The sequence below is a fragment of the Populus alba genome, chromosome 3 (genome assembly GCF_005239225.2).
Source record: "Populus alba chromosome 3, ASM523922v2, whole genome shotgun sequence".
Taxonomy (NCBI): domain Eukaryota; kingdom Viridiplantae; phylum Streptophyta; class Magnoliopsida; order Malpighiales; family Salicaceae; genus Populus; species Populus alba.
In genome coordinates this window covers 9,519,305-9,527,685 of record NC_133286.1, presented here as the reverse complement: position 1 = coordinate 9,527,685, position 8,381 = coordinate 9,519,305, and positions in this window count along the sequence as shown.

Sequence of the window (8,381 nt, the reverse complement as noted above, 5' to 3'; positions counted from 1 at the left end):
GAGTTCCTTGAGAGATATGAAGAAATCCGATCCTCCCTGAAATAGATTTGAACCCTAGTCGAGCACTTCAATGTCACCTCATGCTGGTCGCTTTTGCAGTGCATAATATGGAAAATCAAATCTTAAGACCCACCATGAGCGTTTCAGATGCATGGGCTTGCTCTGGTCAGTCCTTTTAGCAGTCGAGGTGTTGAGACGAAGACCCTACACGTGTCCTGCTAAGAATATTCTGCTCTGAGAGAATAGCCCTAAAGAAACTCCACTAGTGACTAATCTGGTTCATCAGTTGTGGGAACCATGTAAGAAGAAAAAAAATAAAAATCTTTCTTGCAATTGATACCCGTCTTTTACTATCTGCTACCTCTCGCCGCGCACAGGGCACATTCATTCAATTGTCTCTGTCCCATCCGTTTTTGGGTCGATTGAGTCGCAAGAAAAAAGAGAATCTAGATAACCCTCTGGTTGAGTAAAAAGAATACATATTCTCCTTTCTCCCCTTCAAATCTATGTTATTGGTTCGTGAAGAATTTGATTTACAAGCTGGAAAATCTTGTGGTGCTGGCTAGATTGTTCAATAAGTTGGAACTTTTGACTCTTTCCTATGCGAAGGATCGATTTTATCAAAAGATGAATACACTTTGGTACTATTCTTCCTTTCCTGTTGTTATTATCATGCCATGACCTTCTTCCTTTTTTTAATAATGAATATTTGAATCAATTTACGTGTATTTTGATTAATTATATATCAGTTTAAATAATTATAAAAATTGTTAAAAATTCTTTATTTAACATGATATGAAAAATACATTATAAACTTGAATTATAAAATTATAACTAATTTTAGTTCATACAAATTTTTTTTTTCAAACATAGTTTATACTAAGCAATTCCATAAAAAAAAGACATGGTGTGTGATAAAATGCTATCATTAATGATCCAAGAATAAAAAGTTAAATTGGTAAGATTTTCCTTTCAAGAAAAAAACATATTTCACAAATATTTTTTATTGACTAATACTAATTCCAAAACTCTCTTCAAATACATGATTATCTGTAATGTTTTAACTTATCTTTTCTTTTCTTTTCTTTTTTGTCTAGATGAATAATACATTACTTTTAGATGTTGTTATACTTTTTTTTAGATCTTACCATAATTTCATAAGTTTCAAATATTATTTGTTACACACCATGAATCTCGACAAGTGGATAAATAAGAAATTGGAGTTTGTGTATAAACTAAAAACAAATAAATCAAACTTTTTTAATCTTGAAATATGGTTTCTTGTTAGATCATATCATATACAAGTTCATGAGATTTTTTTATAGAGAAATTATAATATTATAAACTTATTTAAAAGATTAACTACTGTATTTAGGCATAAACACATAATAAATCAGGCTCAGAGTATGATCCACAACTCTTTTATATAAAAATATCTATATCAAATAAGAATTTTTAAAGTTCTTTATCCCATAAAAATATCTGGTTTAGGGGCTTGGTTTTTTTCTGGATTTTTTTTCGGTTTGAATTCGGTTTGGTTTTTTTCAGTTTTCAGGCTTATAAAACCGAATCAAACTAGTTTTTTTCAAAATTTTAATCAATTTAATCGATTTATTTTTACAGTTTGGTTTTTTATTTTATTATTTTTTTCAGTTTTTAACTATATCGATATTAGTTAGTAAGAACAAGGATATACAACGAGAAAAATAAGAATTGAAAATCTAAAACTACTGTAAAATTATAAAATCAATACTAGAATCATAATTTTATCTGGTTTCAATCTATTTTTATTCTTTTTCGATTTTTATATAATTTTACACGCTAAATATACGATATGAAATCTCGATTTTAACCGGCTTGATAGTAACGCAGGTGCTAGCTACCCATCCACAGCCACGTTTCAATGAGGAAATAATTTTTAAAGCAACAACTTGAGTCTCCTTGAATGGATTAATTCTGACCGCCATTATAACACGTGTTGTCTGCTGGACATTATTTATTATGCCACTCGCCAATACTTCCAATGCAGACATACTTTTCTGAACCAATTTCATAGAAGCACTTAACTCGCAAAGCCACTCTGTTTCCTTGCTTTACGCTATTGAACAAATGAAATGTGAAGAATCTAACCAGATTATCTCTTCCTTATCCTTCAAAATCAGACGTAGTTTTTTTCCTAAATATTCTTATATTTATTTATTGGATCTTAAGTAGTTAATATCCATATTCAAATTATAATGTATTCTTAAGAAAAATTGTTTTTCCTTATCTTTTATCAAATTCGAACTTTAAATGATAACATGGAGAAGTAAACTTACTTACTAATCAAGTTAGGTATTTATTGACGAAAATGCTTTTCAAATTCTTTTAGGTGTAAAGTATCAAATTGATATTTTCTTAGAAGATTTTTTATGATTTTGATTGATGTTAAAATTTTAATATTATTAAAGAATATATTATTTTAATATATTTTAATTAAAAAGCATATTTTCAAAATATATTACACTAAATTACCAAAAACACAAGAAGTGTTCCATTGGTGGGTACATGTTCAAGTATAATTATAAATTAGTAATATATATATTCATTACTTGGTACTGAAGGCTTAAAAAACAACAATGATTATTCATGAAAGCATCGATAAAATAAAATGTATTATGGCCAAGACCACGCTTAATTTATATTGTGGTGGACTTTAAGAGGTTGGAAAAGCTGAGTATCTTGAAGTGGCTTTAGCGGAAGATAATATTGCTAATCGTGGAAGTGTCAGGGATTATGGTCCATCCATGAACATCCAAGGCCGGTTCACGAGCATCTCGAGCCCCTCCATGAGATGTGATGATATGGGTCCTCCTTACCCCTACACGGTTGTTATAGACTTGTTTTTAAGTTAGATGAGTTAAGGTGATACTCCAGACCCTTTCACGAGCTGGGACGATTATTAAATATAATTACATATTTTTATTTGTTATGAGAATTATGAGTATATGTATAATTAGTTTAATTTTAATAAAATTTTATGTTATGCTAATTATCAGGTTAATTTTGTTAATTATGATTGAAGATGTTATGTGATACTTATGTGAATTGTATTTTGAAGTTGAAAAATTAGTTATTTAAATTGTGTGAATTTTTGGTTTTTTAGGTAATGAGTTAATGGTAGAAGAAATTGTCACATGATGTTTCTCTTAGTTATTTTTGGATCGAGTTGCAAATAATATCCACTACTTGTGTATCACAATTGAAATTTATGATTCGCGTCTAACAAATATTATTCATGACTCCATCAAGTTTGTTAGATCCCTAAATATTTTTCTGGTTGTTCTATTTTACAAAAAAAAAAAATATTGTGCTAAGTTTTTTTTTTTTTTTAAAAAAAAAAAAAACTCCCACTTTTGAGTTCAAATATATGTTGAACTATAATAAAATTCTATGACTCTGATATTGTAATTATTAATAGAAAGAGGAAAGGGAAATAAGAAAATTAAAAAAATAATAATTTTTTAGCAAGTAAGAATATTTTTATACGCTTGACGTAATTGTTTTTTGTGTGTGTTTATCTATTTTCTAAGAATTGATATTTATATTTTGAGTATTCGTAGATTTTGTTTTTGTTAAATCACTTATAAAAAAAGAGATGGGAATGCAAGTGGTTTGGTTTATTTTAATTGACCGAGTCTTAAATATTGATACTTTATGTTCATCATTTTCTTGAAATAGTGTTTAAAGAAATTGATGCATGTAATCAGGGGAGGCAAGCAGACGTCGGCCCAGCAAAATATTTTAATTATTTTTATTTAGTATTTAAATATAGAATAGTATGATATTTTTATTTTAAATAAATAATTTTTTTTAATAATATATCTTGTTATATTAATTTTAATCTTCTCTATCGAATACTACTAGCTTCTAGCTGCGCCATGCATGTGATGAACAAGAAAGAATGCAGTATTCAATTTGATTTCTTTGTTTAGTTTCTTCTCACCCACGGAGTTTTTAGTTACAATAATTAAATTAAAAGATAGATGGTTCTAATGTGAAAAAAAAACATAAAGATCGAAAGATTTTTCTAATTTGGTAAGTACAAAAACCCTAGGAAATGTAGAAATATACGAAAAAAATGCACAGAATTATAGAAAATAGATAAATTAATTATGAAACTACAAAGCAAATAATAACTAAGAGCACACGTAGCATTGTATAAACAATTGATTTTTAAAATAATTTTTATTTAAAAAAATATATTAAAATAAGATATTTTTATTTTTTTAATTATTTTTAACATCAATATATTAAATAATTTAAAAAATATAATTTAAAATAAATCATTTTCAATCCCAATGACTGAAGTTAGTTGATTTTAAAATACTTAAGGTTATTGTTTTTTTTTTTTAAATTGCTTTCTTTTTCTTCCTTTGTAAATTAAAGTTATTATTATTTAATATAAGAAAATTGATATATATATATATATATTAGAAAGCTATCCGCTACAAAAGTAAAGAGCACAAGAATACTAAAGCATTTGTAGAAGGAGAAGAAGAATTAAATTGAAACCCCTAGAAAATGGTTGGTTAATGCAGTCATTAGAGTTAAAAAAAAAAAAAGAGATTTTTTTTCAGAAATAGAAATGGAAAAGGGTTATATGAGATTTTAAATGAGGGTTATCATAGTCTATTCTCAACGACAATGGATATGTTTTTTGAATATATCCATTGAATATCCATTTTCTGAAATTATCTTTACAAAAATGATAAATTTCTTGTATTAATAAATTATTTATGTTTTTCTTTTCTTCTTCGTCTTGACATCAAAATGCAATTTCGGTATATCCATCGAAATTTTTCTGAAATTATCTTTACAAAAATGACAAATATCTTGTATTAATAAATTACGTATGTTTTCCTCCTCCTATCAAAATGCAATTTAGGTGCAAACACAACATGGCCACCTTAATTATCAGCACTAGTAGTAGATTAACACCTTTTAAGGTTATTTGACAGACCAAACAACCCTCTGCTAATGAATGAAAAAATCGATTTGAAGTATAACTCATTGTGATATTCATAGTTTTTCACTTGCTCGTTTTTGTTTTTTAAAAATATTTTTTTAATTTTTTTATTTAAAATTAATATTTTTTAGTATTTTTTATATCATTTTAACACACTAATTATAAAAACAATTATTTTTTAAAATAAAAAATATTTTAATATATTTTTAAATAACTACTACATTTACAAACATCTCTTTACTGTAAAGCCATCTATCCGTCTTTGTGCCTACTAAAATAACAAAAAGAAAAAAGAAAAAAGAAATTGGAACACAAACAAGAGGAAGCAACTTATAGGCCTCAGAAGAAAGAACCATTCAGTTGAGAGCTTGAATTGGAAGGGGAAAAAACTTTATGTAGAATAAATATGGGACAAAGTTGAAAGAAAAACAAAAATAGTAAAAGGGTAAAGAATTGCAAGACTATAATATATCACCAGCATCAATCAGAGTATTGGACGGCCATGTTTAATGCCCATTTAGTTCAGGATGCTACACAGAACCGGAAGATATTCTGTTCGTAGTTTGAACTTTGAATGGAACCGTTCATAAAATTGCTTGATTTATAAAGTTAAGTCCGTGTAAAGGATATAGTTAGGTTTAAATTTATTATTTAGATGTTACTAATTAAAATTTTATAAATTTTAGAGTTATTAAATATTTATATATCATTAACTTTGAGATTTATAAGATTATTTAAGGTATGCATAAGCTAACTCAAACACTCATGTTATTTAAAAAAAAATTTTTTTAGTATTATTAATTAATATTTTTTATTTTTTAAAAAATTATTTTTGATATTAATATATTTAAAAAATTTTAATTAAAAATAAAAAAAATAAGTAATTTTTTTTAAAAATATTTTTCAAATACAAAACCATGGATGTAATAAATTACTGGTATGTTCCTGGTTCTTAAATATCAGAAGCTCCATTAAGTCCAAGAGGATAAGATCTAGATATACAACATCTGTACCAAGATTTTTTATTTATATTTTATTTTGTATAATAATTAAAAAAATCCAAACCAGCATCCAAAAGTTGTGAAAAGTGGCAAAGCGATGCGCCAGCATAGACCAAAACCTTCCTCTCCCTAATTGGGTAGGCAGCTAAGTTAAAATCAAAGCCTATATTCCTACTTCTACCCGCATCTCAAGATCTGTGTGCAATCAATTCAATGGCGATATGATCAAAACCAGTTTTATCTTGGTTTTTAAAGTATAGTTTGTGTGATATATAGTCGGTAATCGATAAGGATCCGTTTTGTACTTTCTTTTTTGTAACTGTTTCTTATTTATTGTCTTTAATTTTCTAAAAAATACTTATTTATTTTTTTCACCAAAGCTACAAAAGAAAGAACTATTATATAGACCTATTTTAATATGATACATGTAAAAATATATAGTTAATTAAAAAATAAAAACCGATAAAATTACATATCTAATAACGATGGTGGGATGGTAATATTAGTGTATAATAATAATAATAATGAATTGATAATGATTATTATTTTATTAGTAAATAATGATAATATAATTACCATTATAAAACGATGACATGAAAGATTTTGATTATTATAATTACTATAATAATAATTTTTTTTTAAATGGAGGTTATGATAATATTTTTTTTAATTGATGTGGATATCCGGACCAGTTTAGACTGCATCTCGACTAATCCAACGGGTTCTGAAGTTAACAATTATATAAATTTTTAATGATCCTAAAAGGATTTAAACTTATCAATATTAAAAAATAAATTCAATACTTAATCACTTAAGTTATTTCTTAGAATTATTGTGTTAATAATAATAAAAATGATATGCTTAATATGGTGGTGATGTGATAGCATGGTGATGAAAATGTTGATAACATGAAATCCTGAAAATCAAAGATAGAAAAAAGAAAAATACCTTTTATTATTTTTTAAAAAATTGTTATAGTTTTTTTTTTTTATATAAGAATATAAAAGAAATAGCTCTACCAAATATGTTTCTAGTTTTTCCATGGGGGGAAAAAAAAACGAAACTACAATGATACCAAACTAAATTGATAGTTTCCGCAGCATTAAACGAGTTCCAAACAACTCATTATATCTTGTGATATATTTTCTATCATCAACCGTAAAATTAACTTTTGATGTGTAAGTGATCGGGTGAGTTTCTAGGAATCAGAAGAATGACAATAATAAGATTTTAATTTATAATTACTTTCATCATTAAAACTTTGATTCTTCATTAAAAAATCTCTCAACTAAAAACTTAATAGGTTAAACAAGTCATTATGAGTGTTTTTATAATAATTCTAATATTTTTTCCCTTTATTACCCGATAAGATTTAAAATTCTATGTTGTGCATTATAACAAAATTTAAAAGTAGTGGATATATATATTGCAAATTACACTGTGAATTCCCTGACAAAACACTATGCACTTACTTTTTATGATGTTTTTTTTTCATCTCAATACTTTTTTTTTTTTTAAATTTTGCTCTTATAAGATTAAATTACAGGCCAATTTAAGTTAATTTATTAGAAATGAAGAAATTGATGGTTTTTTCTTAACTTTGAACAACATGTTCATTGTGGACCTTATTCTTTTCGCATTATAAATATTAGGTCCCTCCAATTTTCATAATTAAAAAAAATTTAAATTTAGTTCAAAACTTTTATTTTTCTTATTTTTAATTCTCTAATTTGAGAGAGAGAGAGAGAGCTACTGAATTTCAATGATATAAAAAGAAAATCAATGTTGAGATCGATTCTAATCATCAAAATGGCCGATCTTAATGTTAATGTATTCTATTTGATGAGAAAAAATTTCATTTATATTTTTTTTTCACCTTAAAATTGCCTAAAAAACATTATATAAACTTGAGATGATTTTTTATTTTGAGTTAATTTTATGTTTTTATACGTATTTCAAAGCCATTTAGGTGGTTATAAAGGTGTTTATGATGTTTTTCATTTATTTTAAGTAAAAAATAGGTTGACAAATGATTTTTTGGGTAAACAATACCTAGAGTTCAATTTTTAGTGACTCTGAGTCATCGGAAACTAGGCCAGTAGATGATAGTTCGTCCCTTTGCTATTAGCAAAAATACAATGGCCATGCCTCTCTCATTGGCCTAGCTTGCGGGCTAGGCCTTTTTTTATGGGCCCATTTTGGATAGACCCACACACTTGATTTTTTTTATTTAATATATTTTTAAAACTTTAAAAAAAAAAAAATAATACATTGTTTCATCATTTGCTTATTTTTTAAAGGTTTTTTTTTATTTGGCTCATAAAAAAAACCTTTTTATGTTATCAATCTTTAAAAAGATATTGTTATTTTTT